This window comes from Ammospiza nelsoni, chromosome 1 (genome assembly GCF_027579445.1).
Source record: "Ammospiza nelsoni isolate bAmmNel1 chromosome 1, bAmmNel1.pri, whole genome shotgun sequence".
In the NCBI taxonomy this organism is placed as follows: Eukaryota; Metazoa; Chordata; class Aves; order Passeriformes; family Passerellidae; genus Ammospiza; species Ammospiza nelsoni.
The window spans coordinates 72,162,626-72,182,078 of record NC_080633.1 but is presented as its reverse complement, the minus strand read 5'-3'; the positions used below and the strand labels follow the sequence as shown (position 1 = coordinate 72,182,078).

General features: G+C 39.7%; 1 protein-coding gene across 1 annotated transcript in view; it reads left to right on the top strand.

Moving 5' to 3' along the window:
- The window catches only part of CDH20 (cadherin 20), a 117,190-nt gene that overhangs the window by 54,669 nt on the left and 43,068 nt on the right, over positions 1-19,453 (top strand). The gene's annotated exons all lie outside the window — the stretch shown is intronic.

Below are 19,453 nucleotides of genomic sequence, written 5' to 3'. Positions count from 1 at the left end.
TGTTATATTATGGGGAAATTGTGTTTTCCAATCACATAAGCTGGAAAGTAAAGTGCTATAAGGTGCTAGGTTTTTCACAACAAAGTTGTCTGCCACTGTACCATCCCTAGAATTTCACATGAAACATGGTCAGTGAATGCCTCTCTGGATGCTTCATGTCACTGGGAGCTGCCAGTTCTGAGAGTCCTTAAATGGGTGCACAATTATTGATACAAACACAGAATTACAAACAGCTTTTTGAATGTTATTCTAATGCTTGTTCATTATTCTGATGTTTCAGTAGCAGTGGACATAGGAGTTTTTTGGTACCGTAGCCGGTGTTAGATAATGTAGAAATTAGTGCAGTGCTCATTGTTAGTGGTTATTTCTTACTAGGAATGTTTGTTGAGTGAGCCTTTCTTCTGCACAGCAATAGGTGGCTGATTGGTGCTGATTTAATGATTTATAGCATCTTATTTCCTGATGAGACTGCAGCTCACAAGAAGTGCCAGGGACGTGCCTTTTGAGCAGCCTGACATGGGCTGCATATTTCATGTACTGCTGGAGAGTGCAGGCAGGCTGTGTAGTATCAGATCATGTCAGATGTACGTATCCATGATTTTCCTGTGTAACAAAAATCCTGTCATCTCTTGACATAAGAGACACGAGATAACAGTTCTGTGACCCTGCATAATCCTTCAGTCTGGACAGATGAGACAAATCTAAATAATTGAGTATGGGCTCCTCAGACTTTCCTCATGTCAGTGCAGTGCCACAGCCAAAAAGCATAGAATGGTTTTGAACTGCTTTCACTCTCCTCCTGCTTGCAGCAATCATTGTGCTTTCCAATCACCATTAGTGGAAAGGCCAGCAAAGTCCTGGGTTCATGCAAGGCACCATAGGAAAGACTTCCCCACTGACCAGCAGCAGCTTCCTGCTCTGCCTTTTCTGCCACAGATTTGGGAAGTTGCTGAATCCTCTTGGATAGGAAGATAGTAGGCTAACTAAAAAGTATACCCACATATATGCAGTTACACTTGCTTTCACTAATACTGACATTTCCATCTAGCAACAGGACAACATCCAGCATCCTTTCTCACCTCACTGCTCACCGCCTGTAGTCCATTGTTTCGCTGAGACCCTGGACTCTATAAGGCTTGAGAGGAAAGGAAAATTCCAGCATTAATACCACTGTATTGAGTGGAAAGTTCCTAGCTGCCTCCTATTGGAAGTAGAGAACTGGCAGCCATTAAGCCTATTGTGATTATCACTGCAGAAGATTCCTTTTTAGAACTTAGTCCTGTTTTCTTTTAATTGCATCTGTTGGTAGGACTTAGAAAAAGCAACAAAACAGCAGAACATTCACCAACACATTCATAACAACCTACTACCAGTCCTTTTTTATTGCTGTCCCTATGTAAAATGACTGCAGTTTGTATTGACATTACCTGAGATTCATAACATCATTTCCAACTTAGTATTTGATTTTTGGGTGCTTTTTTTGCTTTAAAGCTTTACTTGTTAATGTATTTTTCTATAATTACACCACAATCACTCCTAAGTGCACAGTTTACATTGAACAGAGCCATTAAGGGTTGCTGCTGGTAGTTGATTGTTACGCACAGTTGTGCAGACAACTTTGTATTTAGACCCAAACCAGCTTTACAGAGCAAAGATATATTTAGCTGCAGGAATTTCCAGCCATCATTTTTGTTGATGTCCGTAGTTAATCAGGCTGGACAGCCTATAGGGTAATTGTGAGGCTGGTGTTAGGCAGCCCTGTGCTCAGCAGAGATCTCAATGTCTTTGCTGTGCATATGGTGATGAGCTTTAGTGGCTCTGAACTGTGTTCTCTCTGATGCAAAGGCTTCATGGCACACTGTAAGCTATCAACAACGCACATTTCTGAGCTCTTTGTTGTTTCCTTCTCTAAACTTTTCCCTAGGTGATGAAGTGATTCTCTATTCACAAAACCTGATTTTGATCCTACCTCTTTGGTGAAATTCATTTGAGTTCTGTGCCAAATTTGTTTAAGGAGCTACAGCTCTTTAACATGTTTATGGCTCAGGGGGGTACACTATAATTTGAGGAAAACATCAGTATGTGTAATACTACCAGTGATGAATAATTAATGCACAATTATAGAATCTTTCATCACAATTTTAAGTGGGCAAGAATAATTTCATTTTTCCCCAGACCACATTTGAAATAAAGCAGAACAGCAGTGAAAGGGGATATACACCCTCAAATAGCCAGGGTAGGCACTGAAGATGACTGCCACACACAAATGAAAGAACAAAGGGAATTTACTTAGACAGAAGGTATTAGCAGAAATCCAGCATCCATTGATGGGGCTTTGCACAGTGCCTTGCACATGTCATTAAACTGATTTGGAATTTGGAAAGGAGACAGAAGACTTCATTACTGCCCTTGTTGAATGGACTAGTGCATCTTTTAATAGCCTCACATAAACAAGAACTCATTTTAATGTCCTGTTCAGAAGAAAGAACACCATCTGCAGAATTAACAAGAAGTATCTGTGGCAAGTGTATGTTCCTGAGGAATCTCCCATTCACTACTTTTTCCAGCCCTTCCACAACTTTTAAAAACATGGGGAATCATAATGCAAAGTGACATGAGTGCTCAAAAGCTACTGCAGGTTGAAACAAGGAAGGGGCCTGTTTCTGTTTGGGCACTGGAGGTTTGCTGAACCAGGAAAAAAATTGTGTATGAAGAAAAAACTTGAGCAGCTGCAATGGCCCTCAGAGTGCTCCAGCTCTGAGCATGAGGCCAGCAGCACAAAGGCTGTGGAGATCAGCCTGGTATCATTTCTGCCCCAGTACATCAAACAGCAGAACAGGCAGTCCTCAATAGACAGGACAGGGGATTAGCTTGTCCTATCAAGGGAAGGCCAAACCTCTTTGGCCTGATATTCAACAGTAATTGCCAGCTCAAACTGCTGATAAACTGAGTTGTTGCATGGAGCTGCTGACTGAGACATGCTGCTCAGTCACGAGAGTAGGAGAGCTCCGACCCTTCAGGACCACCCACTATTGCACTAAAGGCTGCTGCTTGCTGTACAGTCAGGATCCCCTGCTTTAATCCAAATGGAAGCTCCTTTACTTGAGCCATTGTCTCCAATTTTTGGAGGGAAAGACTACAAGAAAATATCTGAGCCATCAGTAACAAGGGGAAGTGGAAAAGGAGTGAGTCAGGCACGGGTTCCTCCCCCGCTTGTCTCCTCTGGCATGGTTGCAAGTGCTGCCTTGTTGCAGGGGCCCTCTGCCTCTTGTCCCAGGACTGCTAGAATGGAGAAAACCCTCTAGCCAGGGACCCCTTAGGTAGGACTGCCCACCTCCAAGGATAGGGGCATCAAGGCAGCCATGTGCCCACCCACACAAAACTGCTTGTGGCTGCTTTTCACTCACTGTGGCTGCAGCAAGGCTTTTAAGACTTTAGCAACAGCTAAAATGAGCCAAAAAAGGTCCAACAGATACCAATCCTGCGGTGATTGGTTTGGGAAAGTTTTGTTCCCTGCCCAGTCTCATGGCTGATTGGCAGGGCACCTTTTGAAGTGGTTGATTTTGTTCCTGTTTAAAGTATCAGACCAGGCAGATTCAGTGCCACAGCCAGCAAAGTCAGCCCTCATTCCCAAGGCTCCAAAGAGGGGTCACCAGTGGGCAGGCAGGTGGGTACTAATTCCTCCCATGAATGCTGTTTCTTCTTGACTTTGTACTGGCAACCACTTTAGAGGTCATCCATAACTTCATCCTGACATACAATTAGTCTTCTATGTTTGTCTTCAAAAGTTTATTTTCATTTTTTCTTTTGTCTGTTTATAAAAAGAAAGGACAGTTTTATTTTATATTCACTTTTCTCCAGCATGGCTCTAGTTAAGGCTGATGACAATCTACCCCACATTATAGGCATGGAATACACTTTAATGACTCCCTCTAAGTAATAAATGTTCCTAGACAATAAATAATGATTGAAATTGATCATATTTTCTTGGCAGCAGTATAAGTTTTATTGACTTAGCTGCGGTTTCAAGTCCAAAACAGAAAACCTGAGTTCTGTCTTCACTGTAAAATACCCTTTTTGAATGTGAGCATTTGTCCATTGGATGGTGACTCACCCATATATGACCTGACCAAAAAGGATAACTGGTAACAAGAATGCATGAGGCATAAAATACTGAAGACTCTCTGAAGTCCATTCTTCTGAAAAAGTTGAATTCTTGGGTTTATGATCATAAAAAGTCAATTCAGAATGGACTTGCTGTTCCAGTTTTGCTGACTGTTCACAGATTTTAGAACTAAAGATCACACTGTAAAACTTACATTTTGCTATTTTTTTCTTGCATATCTAATAGAGAATGAACCTATTTTGAATTTTGCACAACTTCCTCTAGAGACACTTAAAAATTATATAAAATTATGCCATGTCTTTAGCTAATTATTTTAGTTAGGGGCTGTTTAAGAAACAAAATTGCTTATTTAAGTTTCACAATTTTCTGAAGTTATCAAGGTCAAAGGGGCACTTTTGGGATTGACATTATAAATTGAAAATATGACTTTGCATTTTACTTTTTTTTTCAATCTGTCTGGTTTTTCCCCAGTGTTTTTACTTCTTTTACTAGATTTTTACTTTTTATGTGTCATGCTAAAATGAACTCTTCTAAATAAATGACAAAAGCAAGACCCTAGTACTTTATTATGTTAGGCAAACATTTGTCCCAAGTACTTAGAAAATATTCTACAACTCAACGTAGGCAGGACTTCACCTCTGGTACAGTGTGCAGTTTTGGGCTCCACAATATAAGAATACTAAAGTATTGGCAAATGTTCAAAGGGGGGCAACTAAGATGGTGAAAGGAGTAAAGGGCCTGACTTAGGAGGAGTGGCTGAGGATAATGGGTTTGTTCAGCTTAGGGAATGGGAATGGGAGACAGCAGGGGTGTGACCTCATTGCTGTCTACACCTTCCTCCTGACAGGGAAGTGGAGAGGGAGGTGGTGATCTCTTCTTTCTGGTGTCCTGTGATAGGACACAGGGGTGACCTTACTAAGAGATGTTCCATCCAGTTCTAGCAATCTGAAGTTACCTCCTCTGGTCTTCATTAATTACTCTGTCACACTTCATGCTTGATTTTCTGACATGGGTCAGGGACATGAGAGCTGGAGAAAAAAGAGCTGAAGAGCTGCCAGTACTAAGAACTGCTGGAGTTTTTTTCTCTATTAATTTCTCACTGACTTTGTGGCTGGAGGAGTCTGACCAAGACAAAGTGCTAGTTGAGAAGATAGTTTACAGTGAATGATGGCTTTTTAGAGCTTGACTGACAACAGTGTGTTGAAAGGTGTTTGACATATTCTTATTTGATAGCAGTAATGGTGTTGGTCAAGAGAAGATCCGAATACTTCTCATTGGCATTCAGCAGCCCCAAGAATTAAGGGTCCCTTTCAAATCTGATAGTTCAGATTTCTATCTGTCAGGCAGTGTCAAAGAATTCATTCCTTTGTGTGGTTTCCAGTCTGGCTTTGCCTGGAGAAAGCACTTTGAGCTCATTTTATTTCATCTGCAAAGGAAGATGACAGCTCTTTTCTATAGAAAATTTGTGTCTGATAATTATACTATCTCTTAATACAGTCTTTTCAGCCCAAGACTTCCAAATACCCACTGCAGAGACAAGGCAGAACTCTCCCCATTGATCTGTCACAGGTTAAGGCTGTTCTTTGTGATGCTTTCATGTAGATTAAGACACAAGATGTAAGTTGTGGGGGACAAAGGCAGGGAAGGAGCTGTGTTTGTGTGGGGAAATATCCAGAATTTATTGAATTTATTTCATTTTTATTTTTCAAAACATGCCTACATATCTTCAGCCTGTACTGTGTTTCTGGGCTGCCCAGTCCACTCCCAGTATAGAAACATAGAATGGTTATGTTGGAAAAGACCTCAAGATCATCAGCCATTAACCTACAGGCCAAGTCCACTGCCAAACCATGTCCCTGAGTGCCACATCTAAATTTATTATCAGTAATAGTCCTTCACTTGTGACAATGGTAACTAGATAGTCTACTCTTGACCTCCCAACTCATTTCCTGTTTGTCAAATCAGAAGCATCCACTGAGTCCATGTAGCACAACATCACCTCACTCCTCCAAGCTGTGTCCAGCCCCTGCTATCTACAGCATGACTTCACATAAGCTGTATCCAATCTATTTCTATGCCACATTGTCACAGCTAAAATTGGTCTTGTTCCTCCATTTTCAAGCTGAAAAGGGAGAGGAGCAGATAAGCCCGAGTTTAATTTGTTCTGGCAATTATTGGAAATCTCCCACTGAGAGAGGAGCCCTTGCCTGTTGGTGCGGAATGACATATAGCCTCACGGGCCCAGACAAAAGGAGACCCTGCTTTTCTGCAAGTCTATTCAGGCATGTATAGACATATTGGCTGAGGTACCAGCCCATCCGCATCTTAATGGAGAAAAGAGAGAGACAAGGACCTAAAAAAAAGAAAAAGGAATAAAAACTGTGAAGCGAGGACTGACACTGTGGCATTGAAGGCTTGAAAACAAACTGTGCACTGGTGAAGAGAGTGGGGGAAAAAACTGGACTGGCTAGTCCAGCAGATAACTACATTGCTGCTCTCTGTGTTTCAGAAGTATCAGAATAATTCTGTTATTACAGATAAAGGTCATGCTTAGATTGATTTAGAAATGTGAATGGAAGGTAAGTGTGTTTTGGAGCTGGGGTGGAAGCTCAGCTTTATTTCTTTTCTTTTCTCTTTCTCTTCCTCTCCCTCAATTTCTGAAAATCAGGATTCAACATTAATTCAACCCAAATGAATGTGTTATGATAAAACACCTCTGAGAAGCATTTTAAAATATAATTTCCTGCAAAATGAGTGTGTAAGTTTATTTAAAAAAAACCAAAGTGCTAGTCAAAAGGTGAAAGAAATATATTCCATGATTATGGAGGAAGAAAGAGGTTATTTAAGAAATAGCTGAAATGGCAGTTCTTTTTAAATTGTCATGTGAATGCTTTTAAAATGTAATGACAATGGCAGCTATTCTTTAAGGCTTTTTCCTTATACTCTGCTCCTGAGCCAAGGGGAAAAGTGTTTGTGGAGAAAATCACTTTAAATTCCAGGTAGATTTTTTTTTTCCCATGCCTCTGGATTAATTTTCTCAATTTATCCCTTTAACAATGCTCAACAACAACAACAACAACAACAACAACAACAACAACAATAATAATAATAATAATAATAATAATAATAATAATAATAATAATAATGGCCACCTAATTTGTCTACACTGAAAACAGCTGACAGGACGAAATGTCAAAGTTTGGTCATTGGCATTCCAAAAATGATTTCTTATTGCATTAATAACATATTGCAGAAGAAAAGCTGTAATGTAAATTTAGAAAACAGCAGACCCCCTGCTTGGTTTTAAAGAAACTGTCGAGACCTATCCAAAGCTCACTGCACTGATTGAAAATGCTTTTGCTAGCTTTGCTGAACTTAGAGCTGATGCATTGTTTACAGGGATTATAACCTTTGCTGTTGTTGTCTGCGACAAAAAATTAATAATGTACGAAGGTAGCGCACATCAGCTTTCTTTTTGTTAATGGTAATTTCTGTGCAGGACGATTAGAGAATTTTTATGACTGACCAATGCTCTAGTTAGATAAGTGGAAAAAACAAAGTTTAAAAGCAAGAACTGTGCCACCAGATACTTAGAAAGTGCATGTGTAATTGCTGGGAAATTAGTTCTTACTGCAATTAGTGGCCATTGTGTTTGAGCATTAATAGCCTGGGGAAAGCATAATAAAGTTGCTCCTAACTGTTGGTAACAACACATTTCTCAGGGATTATTACTTAATTAACAACAATTTGAAAGGGTAGTTCTTCTAAGATGAAGCATTAATTTATATGGTGTATCTAAACAATACCAGATCAAAACACATCACCTGCTAGGATTTCTCTTGGTCCTTTGGTTTCACTTGTCAGTGCCTGCTTGCCTACATAAAATACTACATTTGCATCTGAGCTACTTCTTCTGTGGGTCCATGTAAAAAGAATTTGTCCCACCTTGGAAGTTTGTGCATTGTTTTCCCATCATACGGTGTCTTCTGGGTCCGAGCAGACTATGATTTTAATTAGAAATGCTAACATGATCAGGGAAGTACCTCACACACCCACTCTTTCCACGCCCTCTACACCAGAACGGGGCAACTGTTTCCCCAACACATGCATTATTCATTCCCAGCCACCTCAACATGAGTTTGCTATTGTTTCCACTGTTCTCTCATGTAGCTTATATTCTCCCAGCATCCCTTCGAGTGAATGGTGTCTGTATACGTCAACTCCTGGATTACTGGTTCCATTCACACACTGGTGCATCAGTTGAGAAAGAGGCGAGATCATCAGACAAAGAGTGTCTGATTGGTTTGTGATGATGTCTTTTCTTCTTACTGAAAGTTGCTGCATGCTGTAGTACAAACCAGACTTGTTCTTTGGAGTGGGTTATGTTGAAAATAAGGCAGAGCTGCTGAGGCAACCTGTTGTACACATTGCCCAGAAGAGCACAAGAGAAATGCAGTGTGTAAACTGAGCTGCAGCAGCAAATGAAAGAACAGAGAAATGCAAACATAGTGAAAGGTATGTTGTAATATTACTATTTATTTTTCTCAGTGGCAGAAAGTACAATTTCTCTATTGCTTCCTATTGTATGCAGTGGGTTGCTCAAACCAAGGAAAGATTTTAAAAGCATTGTATTTTTATCTCGGTAAGAAACAATTAATCTGCTATGTTCTCTAATATGTGGACAAGCTGTCTGAGGCAGTGCTTCAGAATTATTTGGTAGCTGTTTTTTGTGTTCACTGGTATCCATATAAGAGGCTCAGAATAATTCTATTATTTGCTCCTTGTAGTCTGTTCAAGGAGACTGGAAATTTAGACCTAGGCATTACTGGAAAGTGACAGTGACATGGACAAATTATTCTTAAACTGGTTGCAAAACTCTTCTAATTGAAAAGATGTTTTGTAAAATAGGCATTAGGCACATACATTTCTATTTGTGCATTCAGAAAATTCCTGTTCAAACAGCTAATCTGCATGTCTTGAGTGTCTAGATGGAAGCTTATATTTGGAAGTAGATTAGACTGGCACTTATGCAGAGCCCAGACTTCTGTGGTGGATTAAGATTGATTACAGTAACACAAAATTTCATTTTTATTTCAGCAGAATTTTAAAATTTCCTAGTTCACATAACATCAAAGGCGTCCTTCTAAATAAAAATCCATGCAGTGCTCTATCTGAGGGCATATCTTATTATGTACAATATAATCAGATTGATATAGTATTGCATCAGAAACAACACAAGCTGTTTTGAAATGGGCCTTGTGGGAATACAAAATAGGGGATATATAACAATGTATGTGTTTCTTTGAAGAGAAAGAAGAGTTACAGTGAATGAAGCTCATGCTAATTAATAACATTGGACAGACACTGTGTTTTTTTCTTTAAATACTAAATGAATATTAAACCAGAAATCAAAAGTTTTGTTGTCCTTGACATATTTTTTCCAAGTAACATTGTTCACATTTTACTAGTTTGTACAGTTTTTCTTCATAGCAAAATGACCAGGAACTACTGCTACAGAGTTCACTCTGAAGTTGATGTTGTGTGGGGATTATCATTAAAGAATAAACTCCTGTATTTATTTTTTTTTTAAAGGCTGCAAAGACAGGCTGCCTGTGAAAATTCTCTGCAAGCAAAGCAGTGTGGTCCTCATGCATGGGGAAATCCTCACTTTCCTCTTCCTGCCTCTGACACTGCATGAGAGGCAATGATTACCTTGCTGCTCTACTGGAGCCATCCCTCCAGCTCCCCAGCCAGCTACACTCCTCACACAGTGGAGTGGCTCTCTATCAGGGGGTCTCTGAAAGCAGAGCAGGCAGAGATTCTGCAGTCCATGGGGCAGAGACTTTCCTCTGCCTGATTTTTACTGTACAAACTCCGCAGAGCTTCCGTCCAGGACAGGCACTATGGGTCTTTCATCTCCATTTCAGAATGGTGAGGATGCAAGCCAGGCACCCACTGGGGCCCCACAGCCATTTGCAGGTGCTTCTCAAAGCTGGCATCCCAGGCATGGTCTCTGCCAGCTGGAGCAGGTGGGAAGTGCAGGCAGGCAGAGTGGGTGCAGCAGACAAACCACAGCTCAGCAAGTAATTGCTGGTGGTGCTTGAGACTGCCTGTGTGCAGAACCGGGGCAACCCCGGTCCTCCGGGTGTCTGTGTCACTCCAGCAGACTGCAATGCCCTCCCTATATCAGTTTTGCAAGATACCACTTCTCTATTTAAATCCTCTAAAAATGCAGATGTTTGCCAAGGCTTCCCAAGTCAATCACATTCACTGGTTTATTACTCTACCTTCAATATTTAACTAGAAATTATCAGCAACTGACTTAATCAAATCTGATCATTTCTTCAGTGCATCACAAACTGTGGATTTAAAGGTGTCTCATAACCCCCTGCTTTAGAGCTGGGACATGAGCTGCATGCATCTTTAGTTTGCTCTTCCTGGTATTATCAAGTGATGCATTTTCATAAGCACACCTCATCTCCTAGGTAAAATGGACACTATGCTTTCCATATGCATCATATTGTATTAAATTATGTTATATCCCTTTATAGTATATTATATAACATTATATTATGCTATTTAATTTTACTTGAGTGAAATATTTAGAAACCCCATCCCCTTATATTATGGAATTGGAGATCATTCTGGCACTAAAAAGTAGAAAATTTCATTTAGGCTACATTTTGCTTATTATCATGTGATTGGCAAGAAAAATATTCCTTGAAGGAAAGATATTCCAGGGACTGGAGAAGAGGTGATAGATTTTTGACAGGTAATACTATGAATTTATATTGCACATCCATCCCCAGGAATGTCACAGTAGTATAAATAGTATCTGAATAAAATTTTAGTTTCTTGACACATATTTTGTGCCTGCTGTTATTCAATGTTGATAATGAGACAATTAATAGGCTAAAGATACAATATAGGCATTTAATTCTGCCATTTCAATATCAAACCTACAGGGGTACCTACAAAGTATATAGGTAGGTTTTGAAATTCTTTTATGCCTTTTAAATGCATCTGCAGAACTGTAGGTCATATCTTCATGGCTCTGCTCACCTGAATATTCTTACTGAAGTACCCTGGGAGGTGCAAATGAGCCAAGCAAGATTTACCCTGAGCAAAGTCTGTAGAAATCTAGAAACTTGGACAGAAGCTTTTTTGGGGAAAAAAATTGGTTGGGGAGGGGAATTTGGTTCTTATGCGTATTGAAACCCTTCACATTGAAGCATGGCAAGTCCAAGATCAAATGCAGTAATGTAAAGAGCATCACTGTTAGACATAGGCCAAAAGTAAGACAATCAATGCCAGCTTTAGGTGGATTTATATAAACAAAAAAGTGAGTTTAAAAGAGATGAAAAAGAACACTTGTACTCTTACAGAAAGTGTCAATCAATTTTTAAAAGGCAGACATACCTAGGGTCTCTTTTCCATGTTAACTGCCTAATGCAAAGAAGCATTTCTTGCTGTGCCCCGTGATGCTGTACAGCTAGCTAGGATGGAGTCACTGGCATTCAAACTTTGTTTCATTGAAAATACCTTGTACTTAATAGGAGGGGTCACTTAATTATTTTTGCTTGGATATATGGATGTGAACCTATTCTCAGAAGTGGGAATCAATGAGAAAAAATGAGTAGATAGTCCTTATCTTCTCTTATAGGGATTTAAAAGGCAATGGGGAATAATGGTCTTTTACAAAGCTGCAGGGAGTTTGGCCTAGTTAGCACTTTTGTATGCTAACTTAGACTTTAATAAAGTATCAATTAGCACATGCAGAATCAGAGGCTCCTTCTGAATCAATGGAACATCTTTTGATGGTCATTTTATGAAGTAAGGAAGCTCTTCAGTGTTGTTAGGGAGATTACAGAGTAGCTTGCAACACAAAAGTTCTTATATTGGGATCGAGGGTACAACCTCCTGCTTGACAGGATAGTCTCTTTTAAAAGAAACACCATTTAAGCATACAAAGCTCTGGATCTGATTTACCTGTCATGATATTACTGCTGTACAGAAGTGGGGACCCTCCAGAGCAAACAAAGTGGAGCGGGAGTAAATGCTTTATTCCCCATTAGCCCCACAGTATGGCAATCCTGAACAAACACCTTCTGATCATCTCTTCCCTGGAAAGAGATGTTTCTTGTGATGATTAAGAAAAGCATGAGGGCTTTTTTCTTCATCTTTTCTCCTAATTATCATGAGAAACACTGATCATTCCAGGATGCATTGGTATGTACACATATGCCTAACAATACTATCCATTCCTGGTTAGGTTTCTCTCTACCACACAGTACAACCAGCTGGTTTATTTGAGTACTCACGCAGTAAACACAATTGGAACATGTAGATTCAGCCTAACAGAGGAGGAGACAACGAGGTGGAAAGATCCAAAGAAATTATAGATGAGTCTAGATATAATGAGTCTTCAGACCTTTTATTTTACATTATAAGATGTAATTTTTATTTGCATTTCAGGGTTGTAGAAATGTAAAACTTTTCTAAATTACTTCTGTCTTTTGTTTTTGATGCAAAATCAAAGATCACCTGAACAACTCCAAGATTATTCTCAAGTCTTTTCTTAAAAGCTAAACAAAAAAATGAGACTACACAATTTCTATCAGTCACCTGTTCCAATTTCCACCTGACTTATTCTTAGAGGTTTAGTGTACTTGTAACCTAAATTCCTCTTGCTTCAAAATAGGCTTATTTCACTTCACCTGTCCTGGAAATTAAGATGTACATCAGTACTCTTCTTGTTATACCTGTTAGTATGCATTATACTTTTTTTTAATCTGGTTTTATGCCCTCACCCAAATCTTGTTCTCCCGACTCAGAAAATACAAATTTTAACCTTTTCACCAGTCCTGTTTTTTCAGACCTCTGCTAAAGTTTCTTGCTGTTTTCCTGGCAGCAGTTTGGGAGTCTGTCCATGTCTCATTTTCAGCTGTGAGGTGCTGCCTTTTTTATGTTGAGGTTGCCAGTAAAAATGCTCCACAGACACGATACAAGAAGCTTGCCCAGCATCCTGTGGACACAGCACAGAGTGGCATTTTCCTCCTTTGGAACGACCCTTGCAATAGTGTTGTCTCCTATTCAGTTTGTGGTCATCTCCTTTCCTACAATGCTGACTCATAGGCTGTTACTCATCTCTCTCTATACCTGGGCATTTGATTTTGCTCTTCCAAGGCTTGTGTTTTTCACTTGTCCTTATTGAATTTTCTGGTATTGATTTCCAAACATTTCTCCAGTTTGCCAAGATCATTTTGAATTCTACCCCCATATTCCCGAGTGCTTACAAAATCTCCCAGCCTGATGTCCTTCTCACACTTTGTAACTTTTAGCATAACCATCCAGTGTTCTGGTCATGAAGCAAAACCCTGCAGGACCACTCAATGCTGACTCCCAGTTTAACACTGAGCTGCTGACAGTGGTTCTTCAGGTTGTTTTCCGGTCTGTCACTGTCATTTCACCTGGGTCTTACTGACCTACGCTGCCTTTGACAATGAATTGTGGAGTTGTGTGAGACATTTCACAAAGGTCAAGTTGTAGTGCCTTTCTCTCCTTTCACATAGACTAGGCCAGTTATCTTAACCAGAGAGGAAAATCAGTCTGGTTTTGTGGTCAACTTGTTCTTCACACATTAATACATGTTTGCAAATCCCTAGCACTTATTATCCTCTAGATGCTGAAAATTTGGTTGTTCGTTCCAGTAACTATCCACATACTAAAGTTATAATGAAGAGTCTGTAATTCACTAATTCACTGGTTCCTCTTCCCCACTGCTCCCTTCTCCTTAAATATAGTATAATAGTTTTTCCCTGCCAGTCCTCTAGGAACTCACTTATCTTCTGTAATCACATGAAGGTATTCACTAATTTTGTCTATTGCTTTAGCTGGTTTCTGAAGTACCTGGGGGAAAATTCAGTGTGGAATGATTAATTTTGCAAGAGATTTCAAAAATATAGGTTATATGACTTGAGAGAAGACAGAATATAATATATAATATCCCATCAATTTTCACTGGGCACTGTATCTGGCTTTTGGCTATGATGAAGTTGATGAAATAAAAATGGATCAATCTATGTCTTCATGCTTCCCTCAAATTTAAAAGAGAAGCTGAAAAGCTTCAGAAAAAGGCTGGGGAAAAAAAGGGAGAAACTGAAGGTAGTATTTATATGGCTACATTTTTTTAAAGAGAAAAAACGATTCTTCAGTCAAAAGGAAGAAATCAAAACTCACGCTTCAGTGCATAAACTGATTACAAGGGTCAGCAAGGAATTGTTCTCACCATTTCCATCATCTCACAACACTACAATCTTATTTTTTATGGTTAACTAAAGATTATGTATCAAGCAGTATCACATTATTGACCTCAGCATTGAGCACTAGTGCTTATTCCCATTGTTCTTTATTTTCCACTTCTTCTTCCCCTCTCCGAAACTTCAAATACAAAATAGCTAATTAATCAGACTTCTGCAACAAGGAGGAAGAAACAAATTACATCAAGTCTGGAGTTCTCAGGTTTAACTTGAAGCAAAATTTCCGTGTGTAACCATCTTTCAGGCAAATTATTTAAATATGCATGCACATCTTTCACATCTCATACATTTTCCCAGCAATCTGTAGTTCAATATCTAAGAAAAATACCACTTTTCCTTTTTTACATGTTGTCTCATTAGGATTTCACTTGTGTCAGACTAGAAGACCACTCCATTCCCACTTGGGATGTACCATTTTTCCAGCGTCCTGGTGTAATCCTCTTTGCTGCTGTTAGTCACAGCTATTCTGATGTCAAGTTTCTTTTGTCAGAATTTCTTTCATTTCTGAACTATCTCTTTCAAAGCATGTGAAGAGGGTGTTTAACTATTTGGAAGTACCAGCTACTGGCAATTTCCAAAGGCAAAATCCCAACACTAGAGCAGAAATCTAGTTTGACAAGCCCATCCTGGTATCTCAAAAGATTGCAGTGCAGAACTTGCTGATAAAAAGGCAGATCCATAAGTAAGAAGGAATACATCTAGAAGGTATGTAAGAAGAATCTTGTTGCTGAAGTACACATACAGATCTAAGAAAGGATCTTCAAATTATTTGAGGGGTTACATGAAGTGGCTACCAACAGTGGGAGAAATGGGCCTTGATGTCCCTGCAGATGCTGCTTGTAGGGTTTCTCTGTGTCCATGTGCTGTGTTCAGGGTCATTCATTCTTTGTACACCACCAATGTCTCCCTGCCTAAAGAGGAGGTGTACCTAAATATTGAAGAGGCACCAAATGACCTTTTAGTGACCATCAGTAGCAGTGAATGAAAGCCATACTTTACTTTCAGGTGCATACTCAAAAGGTTGCATTGATGTGCTCTACTGATTGCTGGAAATGCTTTAAAGCAGCAGAGAGGCCCCTAGAATTTATATGTGAATAAATTTTTTCTCTAAGACTTATAACAAACAAGTGAAAAGGAATAGAACTACAAAGCCTGGTTTATTATGGAAATGTCTTTCCCTCATATCTCTTCCTTCATACACAATAATTACAGCTCCTTGCAGCTGCCTTGTCATAACAGCTAGCATACCTCAGTTACTATGGCAGAGCTGCATGCAAGATGATCCCATAGTCAAGGAGATTGTATAACTGCCCGCACTTTCCTCATGGGGACATTAACCTGGTTCCCACTTCTCAAATAAACCTGCTAATCCCCAGGGAGCAGATAGAAATGCTGGGCAAACAGTTGGACTCAATCTTAAAGGTCTTTTCCAACACTAATGATTCTATGATTTTATGAAATACAGTAATCCTTGGGATCTCTCCTTTCACAATGCTAAGAGAATATCAGTGCAATTATATTGCTGTATCAGCTCATTTCTTTGGGAAATCAGACTCAAAACAGCTGCAGAAGATTCTCCCCTCTGAAGGACAGCAACCAGATGGCTCACAGCAGATAATGGAAGGATGGGAATTTTGGCCAAGAATACCTCAGCTCTTACAAAAGCTGCTATTACATCACCATTACAAATTGAATACTAAAACAGATGGAGCACGGGGTTTTGGATTCTTCTCTGAACGATTCACCTGTAACAAAATGACAAGCAAAGAGTTTGCCAGCAAGACAAAAGATCTTTTATATTCTAGTAAATGCTTGTTCTGCTTAGCCATTAAGCAATCCAGACAGAGGAAGAGCTTCATCTAGGATACTCATCCTCTGAAATGGGAGGCACTGGGAAAGGTGGAAACATGTCCCAACAGTGGATTATGAAGAAGATGGAAAATAGATAACACATACTTCTTTGTGAGGGGTAGGTGTTGTTAGAGCATGTCACATTTACAGAGGACAATTAGATAATGCATTACACACACTCTTCATGGAAACTGCAACAGTTGAGTTTGAAGACCAAAACCTAGAGGCTGGCATGCAAAGCATGGGAGGTTGTTTTTCAGGCTTTATGAACCTTTTGCTTGCTGTCTTAGAACTGGGACAAATGAGGTCAGCACACATTTATTGCTTCTTACTTTATTCTTGCAGCTTGAAAGTGTCCTGTGAAGGCTAAGTACTCATATTCTATTATTTCTAGAAACACTTTGAAGCTAGGTGTTAAAAACAAGGTAGATTCTAGTATTTCAGACAGAGAAGGAGGCTGTAAGACTTCTGTTTCTTTTGCTGGTTTGGTTTCATATACTGTAGCTTGGAGATGACTTGAAAATGTTCGTCCTGTTGGTTAGTAGTGTATGCCCTCCTGCTCAGACTAGGCAATCAATGAGATCAGGGGAGGTGCAGGTGCCAGTGTTGTACTGCTGAGCAATGTCATAGTCAAGAAATGGGAATTAGAGGAAAGATTTTCACCTTTAGAGCACTTACAGCTATTTTAAAAGTTAATTTAAAGAATATCCTTTCCTATGAAAAGACACCATAAAAAAAACAAACAACAACAACAAAACCCAGAAACAGACAAACCAAAAACAACAGAAAATTCCACTATCCACTAAATGCCAGTGGGTGCATACAGTAATTATGAGAGATAACAAAATATTAATTTCTGGTTAGAAAAAGAAATTACCTGTTCACTTCTTTGTCTTCAACAAATGTTGAAGCTGCTTTTGGAAATGGATTGGAGTCCATTTCTAATATGACAAAATGCTGTATGAAATTCCAAATTAACAAGGAACGCAGTCACAATGAAAGTAGGAAGTTGTCTTCACCAGCAACAGCACATAGGCCCTTGTCAATCATTGGTTTTGATCTTTATGCATGGGAGGATATATTACCTCTACTCGGTGCAGGCAGACGGCTGCTTCTCATATCTGTCACCAGATAGGAGATAACACCTTCTCTGTCTTTGGCATTTGGGATTATCAGAGAGCCTTATCAACTGTCCAGTAGGTGTGGGATAAGAAAGAGATAATTTTTCACTGCTACATGGAAATATGCCATATTGTGGGGACTAGCAGACACAAAATGCAATGTTTTGTAGCTAAAGAACATGATCTGCTACCGTAGCCACCATGCAGCATAGGCAGGGACACCTCAGGTTCAAAATGCATTCCAGGTGTGCAACAAGAACAGATTTTATCCCATAGCAAGGGAATGGCAGATGCCTGAATTGCTCAGGGGCCTTGAGACAAGTCTGAGCAAAGACTCCTGGTACAGCTGCAAAGAAAGGTCACACTTTGAGGAGAGGAAGGGCTTTACAGTTTGGTTTTTTTGTTTGATTTTTTTTTTAATCACCATATGTGCTACTTTATGTGAACATCAATTCACAATTTAGAGTTGTTTGTACAGGCTTTTTGACAGCATGGCAAAAGTAGTCAGGATGTTAGAATTAAAAGGAGTTTTTGCTCAATAATGAAAGCATAATTAGTATGATTTTCATAGGTTTTGTGTATCTTTGCACATCCTTGCTGAAAGAGGGGCTGTTTTATCTGAAATTTATTTGAATTTTGCAGTGTATTTGCAATGCTACACTTACTTCCTGTTGAAGTTGACTTCAGCAGAGTTAGTTAGACATGCATGGAGCTTTAGAAACAGTCCTGTACTTCTGTACTGCTCTTTACAGTAGTATTTACAGTGCCTCACACTGAGTAAAAGCTAGGGATCAAATCTTCCCCTGATGCAATTTATCAGCATAATTCTATTTGGAAATGTTTACTTTGTGACTCTGTGTGTCTTTCATTCTTTTTGATCTTTTTATGCATCTATAACCATAGGGCTGGGATTTATACGATGAGACTCCCTCTGTCATTCTGTGGGATTTTTCACTCTGCAGACACTCCGAAGCTTTGAAGGACTTCGGATCTTGAACAAAATTCAGTTCACTGATGTGTCCCAGGAGAGGTTGTTGACTAGTCTGTAGATATAATTTTATGACAATGGATTGTATTTGGAGTTAATGTTTATGCACCATATGGTACATTGTCAAGTTTCATTGTATTTATGAAGATCTTAATAAAGTGAAGTAAAAATAAAAATACATGTTTAGGCCCAGTCTGTTTTCAAGAAAAGTAATAGTGCCTCTAGATTTTTCCTTTTAACTTAAACTTGCCCAGAAAGTACAACAACAGGTAATAGTAACAGTAGGAGTGTCCTGGGCCAGAGATAAAACATAGGTAGTTCTGGAAGTAGTACAGAAATATTTAGGAGTATGCCTGTTTAGAGATAACTAACTTAGGTACTGCAAGCATTAGGACTTCTAAAATTGTAGAGTTACAGGATCACAGGATGGGTCAGGCCAGATGGGACCACAGAGGTAATTTGGTCCAATCTCCCTGCTCCAGCAGGGTCATCCTAGAGTACATGGCACAAAATTGCAACCAGACAGCTCTTGCATATCTTCTGTGAGGGAGACTCCACAACTTCTCTGGGAAATCTGTTCCGGTGCTCAGTCATCTCCACAGTAAAGTTCCTCCTTGTGTTCAGGTGGAACTTCCTGGGCATCAGTTTCTGCCCATTGCCTCCTGTCCTGTTGTGGGGCACTGCTGAGCAGAACCTGGATCCATTCTCTTGACTCTCTCCCTTCAGATACTTATAGACATTGATGAGGTCCCTCTCAGTCATTCTTGAGACTGAGCAGGCCCAGCTCCCTCAGCCTCTCCTTGTAGGAGAGATGCTCCAGTCCCTTGACGATCTTGATTGCCCTCTGCTGGACCTGCTCCAGGAGCCCCATGTCTCTCTCTCGTACTCAGAAGCTCAGAACTGGAAACAGCACTCCAAGACATAACCTCATTAGGGCTGAAAAGGAGACAAGCAGGGCATTAATTTCTTAAGAAATTTTAGTTCCTGGATCAGCAGAGCCTCCGCCCCTGGTGGATGACTTTAACACCCATTGTGGTGGTGTGTCTGG